The sequence below is a fragment of the Carica papaya genome, unplaced genomic scaffold (assembly GCF_054855325.1).
Source record: "Carica papaya isolate Zhongbai unplaced genomic scaffold, ASM5485532v1 h2tg000022l, whole genome shotgun sequence".
NCBI classification, from domain to species: Eukaryota; Viridiplantae; Streptophyta; class Magnoliopsida; order Brassicales; family Caricaceae; genus Carica; species Carica papaya.
In genome coordinates, this window is record NW_028277153.1 from 142760 (window position 1) to 155016 (window position 12257).

At 34.0% G+C, this 12257-nt stretch overlaps 1 pseudogene; it reads right to left on the reverse strand.

The window, feature by feature from the left end:
• Positions 1-320: 320 nt before the first annotated feature.
• LOC110826178 (agamous-like MADS-box protein AGL80 pseudogene) lies at positions 321-3269 on the reverse strand (annotated as a pseudogene).
• Positions 3270-12257: the final 8988 nt, after the last annotated feature.

The window sequence follows — 12257 nt, forward strand, 5'->3', positions numbered from 1 at the left end:
AGTACATGAATGTATGTGACCCGACGACTATGTCTGTGAGGATGACAGTTACAACTATTATGATGACTACAACTATTTAGACGATGACTATGACGACTAAGAAACTAACAACATATCTCTATGGTGGAATTTAATTTGTTATTTAAAGTACATCCTCAATAACACCCAAAAAAATTCAAAATCAGATATCATAATTCTCAATTTCTAAGAGTAATTAAACACACTGGACCATACCAATCCATTATTCTGGCAGCGTCTGCACTGTAGAATCCTCTTCGATTTGATGAAAGTCTCATCAGGACCCTTCATCACTCCTTTGTCTATTGCCTCCTGAGGCTAAGGTGACTTGCTGAGTGTTCCATGCTCTTTTGGATTTCTTTGAGGTGTTGTTCGATGAGCCAACCCAAATCGTATAGATTAATAAAGTTGAGTTGGTAGAGGGACTTCCTAGTAGGACTTTGGAACATGATATCTGTTATCTCATTTTCTCGAGTATCATTGCGCTTCTTCTTCAGTTGGTCGATTGCTTTAGTGATCCTCTGGTACAGGAAGCTCTCCTGATTCACCATCTTCTTGCTCTGCTCCATCTCGGGCATCCTCTTAAAGTCAGCAAGCACATTTTGGGCTCCTAGAGGGGAAGGCCAAACATCTGGTTGCGAGTCATAAGGGCTATAAATGATTGTACAGGCTTTATGTAACGGTCTCGGAAATTCAATAGCAAATACTTATAATAATCTGAGTGCGGAAGTGAAATAAAAGATTTAGCTTAACATCCCTTACACAATAACTTAAAAGTACTATACAAAATCACGGAATAAGTTCTCTGAAAAAAATACGAGAAATAAGAAAAATTGAGGAAACTATAAAGCATCTAGCATCTACTCGCAGTCTTCTTGTGGATCGGGCTTGGGAACCAGGTTCTCTTGATCTGAAATAGTTAAATAAGGAATGAGCTACACTAGCCCAGTAAGGACATCACACTATATCACCATCACAGAAGCAAAGGTTGGTAGAAAATCAAAACAACCAATGGAGCAGTTGATTTAAACCATTACATTTACTTACAATAAAACCATTTACCCTTTTTCTTACCATCGGGGAATTGATGGAAACAAATTTTAGAAGCAGTAATATTATACAGATCACAATTTCATGCATAATCAGTAACATAAAACATATCATAAATCCGTATTCATTAACAATAAGTGATTATCACCGTTTCTCATTTTCACCAGCCTACTAGTATCCATGGGGATCCATAAGGGTGTCCTCGCTACACGTGAACCATTCTCCTTAACAATCTTAATTGCAGGGCCATCCCCATACCCCGTCCAGTATGAGTTCCAAGACATTAAACCTCAATACCTCGTCCGGTATGAGGGTGAAGCTGGCCGTCCCCATACCCCATCCGATATAAGCGCTAATTGACCAAGTCTCCATACCCCATCCGGTATGAGACTACGTTCACGGTAGGGTTCCCTATGAACCCAGTCTGTCCACCATCTCCCAGGATATCTAGTGAGGCTGTCACCTTATCTGTTTTCCCTTAGTCCCCGTTACCAAGTTAAACATAATCACATAAACAATAAACATGCACCCGGTAATACAATCATATCTTAAATTCCAAAATCACACAGTGGTCAAGTAAGACAGTAATACATGCATTTAAAACCATAGAATAGATAAAGCAGATACCATAATGCATTTAATTTGTAAAATAAATCAAGCAGGAATCGACAGAGAATAATGTCCAGTTCTGGCTCCATTAGCAACCTTAATTAATTATGCATATTTATCTAACCTGTACAAAAGACCGCATTATTATTTATTCAAACTTCACATCTATGATAGGAAATAGGGTGAGGGGTCCTTTCTTAATTTGACACCGAAAAGCTAAATGGTTATTGCGCCTATGGGCAGTCCCTGGGTTCCCTAAATTTTTCTTCGGGAACTAAAACATACTTACAGTACTTACAAATGTCCCAAATAACCCAAAATAAGTCCCAGGGCCTACTCGACAAATTTTTGAAATCCGGCACGGTGGCTTCGCCGTGCTCCGGCGACGGCGCCATCGCCCGCAGCGGCGATCAGCCTCGGGTTGGCTATTTTTGGTTTATTCGGCTGAATTCAGCCAAACTTGCATCGGTTCTTGTGAGAAAACACACTTAGGGCCCTCGGTGGGCCAAAAAAATGTAAAAAACTGAAACTCACCTACAGTGTTGCATTCTGGTGCGGTGGATCCTCCGGCTCACGTTGCAGTTGGGTGTTTTGCTCCGGTCAACCTATAGAGGAGGAAATGATGATCACAATGATGAAAAAATCACATCGAACGGGAATCAGGAAGGCCCTCATCGGAGGCAAAAACTAAAACACCCCGCTGCGGTGCCGCTGAGCTTCAACGGCATTTTTCGGCCAATTGGCCAATTTGTTCACTTCGATTTGGCCGTGGGTAGTTTTGAAATCAAATTCTGAGTAAAAGGTAGAATTTTTACCTCATCTGGCGGTCAAAAATTGCTCTAGTGTGAAGGCGGGTGGTGACTGCGCTGTTTTCTCCGACGAGGGGCTCTAGCAGCTAGGGTTAGGGTTTAGGTGCGAATGGAGTTATTTATACCCATCCACTTTTGATCTGGGCCGTCCATCACTTTTAATCTAGACCATCCGATCGTGATTAAATAGGGAGTGAATCTGGACCGTTCATCGCAATTTAATCTGGGTCGTTTGTGCGCACAGGAATGGATCTCAACCGTTCGATCCTGCGCATGTGGATCACCAATGCGGCTCCCCCCGCGTGGCCTCCAGTGTTAGTGTCTTTGCCACCTGGCGCGTCCTGGTTGGTCAGGACTGCTGACCGGGCAGCTGACATGGCGTAACTTTTCTAAATTGTGTTTTGACCCCGTTTTCTGATTTTTCTTTCAAAAATACCCCCAGAATTAAAATTTTCATCCTTCTTCCCCAAAAATTTTTTCATATTAAATCCTCAATTATTTTTTTACCCTTTTTATTATTATTATTACTATTATTTTCATTTAATAAAATTAAAATAAAATAAATTTAATTCAATTCAATTAATACATATTTATATTTATATAGAAATAATAAAAATAAAATAAAATAAAAATAAAAAAAATAATTGGGTGTTACACTTTGACATCGCAAAGAGTGCTAAGATCACTCATTTTCTTCATTAGCCCCTTCTTCCTTTTCTTGAATGTGGCTTTTCTTGCAGAGTTGTTAGTGATATAAGCAAGCTTAACCTTCTTTCTAGTCATGGTATTTTGTCATGTGTGCCCAAGGGGCGGGAGGGGGTATATATAAAATGACACAATGGTTGAGTAGCCATTAGCAAGGAATGGGGGCGAAGTGTTTTAATATAGAAGAATATACCATGTAAGGTGTAACACCCAATAAAATTTTTTTATTTTTTTTTATTTTTTAATATAATTGTTTATTTATTTAATTTGTTTTAATTTATTTAAAAAAAGGGTTAAAATTTGTTAAGGATTAATTTGAAAATAATTTTGGGGAAAAAGGGTGAAAATTTGGGTTATGGGGGTATTTTTTAAAGAAAAATCAGAAAACGGAGGTCAAAACACAATTTATAAAAGTTACGCCACGTCAAATGCCCGGTCAACAGCCCCGACCAACCAGGACGCGACAGGTGGCAGAGACGCTAACGTGGGAGGCCAAGCGGGGCCACATGGGCAATCCGCATGTGCGTGATCGAATGGTTGAGATCCATTCCCGCACGCACGGAAAGCCTAGATTGAAAACACGCACGGACGGCCCAGATTGCATTGCGCATGACGGCTCAGATTGCATCGCGTACGGATGGCCCATATTGAATCGCGATGTACGATCGAGATTCACTCTCTATTTAATCACGATCGGACAGTCCAGATCAAAAGCGATGGACGGCCCAGATCAAAAGCGGACGGGTGTAAATAACTCCATTCGCACTCAAACCCTAACCCTAACTGCCAGAGCCCCTCGTCGAGGAAGACAGCCCAACCGTCGGGAGCCGACCGCTACCACCCGCCGCCTCACCGGAGAGCCCCACCGCTGATGAGTTTTAGTTTTTTATGTTTTTTTAGCCCACCGAGGGCCCTAAGTGTGTTTTCTCGCAGGAATTGATGCAAGTTTTGCTGAATTCGACCAAAAATGGCCGAAAATAGCCAATCCGAGGTGGGTCACCACCACAGCCATCGGCGCCATCGCCGAAGCACGGTAGAGTCACCGTGCTGGATTTACAAAATTGGCCGAGTAGGCCCTGGGACTGATTTTTGGGTTTATTTGGGACATTTGTAGGTACCTTTAGCGCGTTCCAGTTCCTGAAGGAAAATTTAGGGAACCAAGGGACCGCCCGTAGGTGCAGTAACCATTTAGTTTTCAGTGTCGAATCAGGTAAAGACCCCTCACCCTATTTCCTATCATAGATGTGAAGTTTGAATAAATTTGTACAAGTTAGATAAATATGCATAATTAATTATGGATTGCTGTGGATTTATGTGGATTCCTTTTGTAAAGGCATGATGGTATCTGGTTTAGAGTTTTAAATGCATGTACTACTGTCTTACTTGATCACTGTGTGATTTTGGGATTTAAGATATGATTGTATTACCAGGTGCATGTTCACTGTTTATGTGATTATGTTTAATTTGGTAACGGAGATTAAGGAGAAACAAGAAGGAGATGTGATCTAATAAACAGATAAGGTGACAGCCTCACTAGATATCCTGGGAGATGGTGGACGGACTGAGTTCAATGGGAACCCTACTGTGAACGTTGTCTCATACCGGACGGGGTATGGGGATGGCCGACTTCACCCTCATACCGGATGGGGTATTGAGGTTTAATGTCTTGGCGCTCATATCGAACGGGGTATGGAGACGGCCCTGGAATTGAGATTGTTAAGGGAAAGAGTTCACGTGTAGCGGAGACACCCCCTATGGATCCCCATGGATACTAGTAGGCTGGTGAAACGAGAAATGGTGATGATTAGTTATTGTTAATGAATATGAATTTATGATATGTCCTATGTTACTGATTGTGCATGAAGTTATGATCTGTATGATGTTATTATCTTTATAGGTTATTTTCACAGATTCCCCAATGGTAAAAAAAAGAGTAAATGGTTTTACTTTTAATGAATGTATTGGTTTAAAATTTAGTGCTCCATTGGTTGTTTTTTATTTTCTACCAACCTTTGCTTCTGTGCCGGCAATATAGTGTGATGTCCTTACTGGGCTAGTGTAACTCACCCCTTATTTAACCATTTCAGATCAGGAGGACCTAGTTCTCGAGCCCGAGCCCGATCCGCAAGAAGGCTGCTAGTAGATGTTTAGTACTTTTAAGTTATCGTGTAAGGGATGTTAACCTTAACCTTTATTTCACTTCCGCACTCAAATTATTATATGCATTTCCTTTTAAATTTCTGGGGCCGTTACATAAGGTAAGATGTGGTGTATTCTAAAACTGCAAGTGGAATGTCCAAATTATCTCCAAAAATATTATGTCTTTAATAGGGGATATGGAAAAATCTTTTGATTTAAGGTAATGTAATTAAAAAAATATAATCAGTAAATTGTTGCAAGGCTGTACTTATATAAAATTATTCTATTGTGGCCATCTCTTTTAATTAAAAGCTATTGCTTCACTGTAATGCACGCATCTACCTACTCTATCTACATTATTCCCAGCATGCATTCACACTTGAAGTCAATTATACATGGCAACCACACTCACAAATATTATCTCTTAACCATCAATTAATATGGCCATCACCTTCTAATCCAACTTAATTGCATGTCTTGATGTCTTACAGTTACCGCCATTTTATTTTTTAATTCTTTTTTTAAAAGAATACAAAAATCATAGATATTTTTTTTTATATCGGAGTTCACGTTACGTACTAATAATAATTTAAATTTATACTTTTAAAAGTCAATGGTATTAGTTAGAAAGTTGTTGAACTAATAGCTGAACTCAAAAAAATACAACAGATTAATATACCATTACCTTGTAAATTAATAGGGGATTTTGTGACATTAAAATGTTTTTTTTGAATCTGTTAATGTTTGTATTTATGATAAATATGAGAAATGTATTTGATTAAATTAGAATTATCTCTTGTTTTGTACTTTGAGTCCTCGTTATTACTCTATCAAATCTAAATAAAAATAATAGTTTTTTTTAATGCTAAATTTCTACAATATATATTTGTTTTTACCCTCTCATGTCTTTTCTCTATTTTTACTGGTTTGATCATTATATTGTTTATATGATTTTTATTCAACTAAATTGGCTTATATATTTCACAACACAAGAACAAATATTAATCGCAATATATATCTATGTATATATATCATAACTAAGTTTTTATGGTATTAGAATACTGTTGGAGTGTAATTAGTAATTATGTTCTGCATGGAAAATTTTGAAATCTTACAAATTAAAGTTTGCATGTCGAGCAAATTAACTATAAACCAAGTACGGGCCAGATGTTTTTTGTCTAATCCGGTTGATATATACATATATGTGTATATATACATGTAATATATAAGGTAGCGATGGAAGGAATACATGTTGAGGTAGGTAAATATATATTGAGATGTTTGTATATGTGTTTGGAAGGGTGAGCATCTAAATTTTTATGATGTGTAGGTAAATATCAATAGAAAGAAAAATATCAACAAGAAAAACACAACTTTTGATGGTCTTGTCGTATCATGTCATATAATTAAATTTTTCGTTTATGAATTATATAATCATATATATTGCAATTCTAATGAATTATGTAACATATATATAATTAATTTACATATAGATCAATTCAAACAAAAACTATTATAATTAAACTAATTAGCTCCCTAATTATTTAATGAATCCTTTGGCATATTAACCTAGTTTCCATCAATATAGATATGGGAAGAAATTATTTCAAATTGTATACTATACATATGGTTTGATGCACTAAAATATTTTGTGTGTGTATATATTTTCTTCTATATACAATTAATGATTTAAATAAAAGATTCTGCATCCAGTATTCAACATTCAAAAAAGTGTAATATATATATATATATATATACCTTCATATATAATTGCTCTCCTTTTTTACCGCCTGCCTAACTCAACTTTTAGGGAGATTCATTTTTGTTCCAAATATGTGGATTTGGAACTCAAGCCCACAATGTGCCGAAATAGTTACAGAAATATTTATTTTTATATATACAATAAATTTGCCGCACGCAAGGAACCGGATTCATAAGCACTTCCTGGATTACCATCATCGTACCACAATTATATATGCGCACCTTTTCTTTTGACTCACTTTATGCATATATATATATATATATATACGATTTGCTCTCTAGCTAATTATAATGATTTGCAAACATTTCATATGTAATCTTTTATTTGTTTTTATACTCTTCTAATATGGACACACTAATAATTAGTTCCCAAGTCACAACAAAGTTTTAAAGTAGCCAAAGAATTGCCTAGTATCTTCTTCGATCTTCACAAGGCCTGCAAATCAAAATTAACAATACACATATATACATGCAAGAACATATTACATTTCATTCTCTATATCTACATTTATATTAAGATCTTGTACAAGTAGACAAGAAAAGTTAAATATATATACTGATAATTTTCATAGTCCTCCTATAGCCTTAACTACCACCAATCCCCTTCATTTTCTTTTCTTCAAAGAAAAAACTCCATGTATTAGATCCTTGATGCAAGCTTGATGCCACGTTAATTCACCAGCTCAGTGAACCTGTTATAACCATAGACAACTCTAAATATCTACTCATTCTCTTAGGTATAAGTTAGAAATCAAAGAAAATGACCATATTCAACATTCTCATTAATTTACCCTCTATTAGCTTCAATTATCTCCTATAAGAAAAAGTAAAAACTTGAAAAGTGTCAAATTGAGCATCATACAATAACATAAGTAGAAAAGTAAGAACTGCATGTGTAACTTTTAACAGCGATTCAATAGTTAAACAAACAAATAGAATAATCAATGTAAACCAGCATTGAGTTCTAATGGTACCTATACATACCCACTAAATAGCCTCTTTCATTGACTAGTTAGAACCAATGTTACAGCGTTGTAAACCCATCTAGAAGGCTAAAGAAATAGTCAAAACTAATAAAAAATCCTCCTATTCAATTTGATACTCTAAGATAAATACAATTCACCTTAAATCACTCCTTAGCAACTATCATCTCCTGATTCACCACTAGTCCAAAATCCTAGGTAAAGCTGTCATAAAAGCTATATTACTCACTAAAATCACCAATACTTGTCTTCTAAAGGTCTAGATCCAATTAAATCTGGATGCTTTAGAGATTCTATACCTACTTAGGCTTATTAATTCACCAAGTTATTGAAGTCTCTAAGCTTGAAGTTGAGTTTAACTATAAGTGAAATAATATTCAGTAGTTTTAATGTCAAGACTGTTGATATTTTTCAAATTTGTTTCTTACTTAGCTTATCAATTCACCACGCTGAAGAGAAAGTTGTGTAAGGAGGCATGCTTTTTTCTTCTAACTTTGTTTTTTATTTTATAGTATTACGTGAAAATTTTAATTTTTTGGGCTGTCATCGAACAAATATGAGAAATAGGAGTTGGTATTTGTTCAAATAGGAAATACATCTCTTTACTCGAGTTGATGATGAAATAGAGAGGATGATTAGTTCAGTTTTGATAAGTGACTACATGCTTTATTAGATATTTAGAAGATTGGGTAGTGTTTTAAGCTTTGGCAATCTTCATCAATTGACTATCTCAAACGTACATAAGCTCCAATATTCTGCCATTCACTTCTTCTTACAATTTCTAAAATGTCGAAATAGTTAATTGTTACATGATAAATAAAAATAAATTATTTTAGAAATAAGAAAGTTAAAAACATAAAAATTTTAGTATAAGTACGTATATGCATATATATATATATAGCTAAAGCTTAAACAATTATATCTAACTCATGAAAGAATTCTTTGTTGAAATGTAACTTACCTTTTGATGTATCTGTATGAGGCTATGACGGGGGATCATATAACAGATGTTTTAAGAATATGCTCTTTTCATGTTTAGCTTCTATTTTAAATTACCTATATTATCATATAATTTTATTCTTAAATTGTGCTTTTCATTTTCCAAAGTGTGGCAATTTTGTGTTTTCTTGTAATTCTCTCTTTAAAAAAGAAGGAACTATCCTTGTTGACAAAATTATTTTTTATTATTCAAAGAGAAAAAGGACATGAGACTGCCATTTTATTAATAAAATATCTTTTAATTAAGAAAAAATATGTGATACTTAACCTACAACCAAACCCTTAAAAAGATTTACCCCCAAAGAAAATTTTAGGTTACTTCACCAACAAAGAACTAATTGTCTGGAATTAATTAACAGTGTTCTGTATAAAATGAACTAACAGAGTAATATAATACGACGAATAAAGATTAAGTTGATGTTAAATGGCTATTTTCTTTGATAAATAAAGGTTATCTTACTTTTTAAAAAAGTTCATGATAATTAGAAAATTTAAAAGTGCTATAATAATAAACATATATATATATACTTCATTAATTATGTAAAATAGTAATGAATAGCTAAAACTTATAACGCAAACTATTTATAAGAAGATACTTTTAAATTATATTTCCTAAATATAACATCTTGAATCTTCCAGTTAAGGAAGTTAAGGGTAATTGATGCATCCCAAATCGAGGGAGCTTCGCATGTAAAGCAACCCTACAGGTAATCCAACATTTAAAAATATGTCCTCTAGGACTTCCGATATCACTTTTTTCATTTTCTTTTGTATATGACAAATTTATTTTTTTAGCCTGAGATAAATTATATTTGTATTAAATTTATTATTTAAAAAATAATAATCTTGTGCAAGAAGAACAAATTTTTTTTTTTTCAAAAAAGTGTATAAAAGGAGAACTTTATTGAAAAAAATTTCATAGCTTAAAAGTCACGTATATAGATAGAAAAACAAGGCTAATAAAATAGTGAAAACATAGTTACAAAGAAGCAAAGGTCACACCTGAGGATTAATTAAAGTCATGCGGAATTAAAGACACTATAAAAGAACTGCATAACAACCTTATCTTGCCACTGTGAGGAGGCAAAAAGGCTCATATGCATCATATATACAGTTGGTAGTCAAGCTAATCATGAAGCTTGAAAAGCCGAACAATAAATTAAGTGCATGAAAGAATATCAACATGGAGAAACCACCAGAGATGCTGCTAGAATCAGTTGCATGCATCAACTCAAAACTACCTATGAATTAGCCTCGTCAAAGTAGAAATTTTGAGACGACACAAGCCCCTATTCATAGGAGGATTAGAATGACTACTAAAAATAGTACAATCATTAAATTATAAATGAAACCTTTATCTTAAAAGTTTAAACTAATAGGAAATAACTCAATTAATTATTTATATTCTAATACATCTTTTAAGCTTTAAGTCTACTTAGGTTAAAAGTGTGAATCATACACATAAGTAATAAATATTGTGCAATTTATATTTTTAATATAGTTATGGCTATCAGAGCCATATTTTGATAAAACTTCTCCCTCATCCTTTTCAGGACTCAATCCAACCATGTTCGCATTTCCTCTTGCTCCATAATGTTCTTCTCAACCATCTATCATTATTTATTTTCTATCAAACTCACCCCTATTCATTATTTTTGGATGGAAAACACAATTTATTCATATCTTAGCTATCTAAATTCTTCTAGATATATTAACAACTCCAATACCATGTTATCTTGTGGGAATAGAAAATTATATTTTATTATTAAGATACCACTATTTAGAGGCATATTATGTATATAATTTTACAAAGAAAAAATTAAGTGACAATTAAATACACATTTACACCATAAATGCACAAAAAATTCTAGAATAATACATTAGATCCATTTTGGGAGGGGGGGGGGGGAATTCAGATTAATATTATCAATTAGAATGATTTATAGTTGACTTGGTTGGACCAATAAAATGAAGTATCCAGGCTCCATTTAGCAAAAACCAAATTGGTAATATATCGATGATTACCACTTATATCATAAACGACTCTATTTAGAAATAAATTCTAAATAAGAGCGATCTCAACTGTTAATCAGTCGAATAAGAATGATATGATTAATATGTTGAATATTTGATGGAAGACATGAAAGAAATGAATTGAAAAAAAAAAGGAAGTCGTAGAAAAAGACGCGGTATTGGGTTGATTTATCCTATATGTGCAAATCTAAATCTGGCAGATCTTTACTCAGAGTAGAGTCTAAACCTAAAAAAATTGAATAAAAAATGGAAGAAGCCCATTCAGGAACAAGAAAATGCATCGTGATTAAGATTTTATCTCGATGGAAAAAAAAATCAATGATGAGATAAGAATTTATATTCGTGGTAATAGTATATTCTTAATAAATTATTGTATTATTGGATCATATTTGCTAGTTCTAGTCGATAAAATTTCAAGCATTTTCATAAAAATGATTAATTATAGGTAGCTTCATATATCACTAATGAGTTGTTAGCTAATAGGTAGCTTCATGTATTATTAACCAAATTCTACGTGATACCAAAGATGTGTAATATGAAAGATGTATGGGAGGTTGTGTTGAGATGGTGATGTTTGCGATAGAGGGAAAACAAGTTGACTCGTCGTTGTGGTGTGGGATGAGGTGTTAATAGGAATTTACAGAGTTGTAAAGCTCTAGCAGATATGCACTATTTTCAAGTATCTGTGAATGAGTAAGAGGGAGCAAGAAAGCTGGGTAGAAGAGATGAACGAATGGGTTTGAAAGGATATTGGTAAAAGATTGGAGATCTTTGGTGGGTGTGGGTGATATACATGCTTTTTGTTATTTCTTTTTTCTTTTTAGTGCATATATAGCCAGAGGAACACTTGTTCCAATTCTCAGAATCTATTAGGTATTCATTAACTCATATAGGCATGATCCGTGGAGCTTCTATACATACAATATGAAATTCATGCACAACCAAAGTTAATCAATTCTATGTCTACTAGTTTAGACATGTAGGTGTCTCGAAAAACCCTTTCATATTGTTGTTAAACATCATCACACATACACATAGAAAGTTGTTTTAGATGTGTAATGTAGTGTTTATACTATGTTGTCTTTATTTATGCCTTTTTTTTTCCAATTATTTTATGCTCCAAGATTTCATGTATTTTAGATGATGCTAG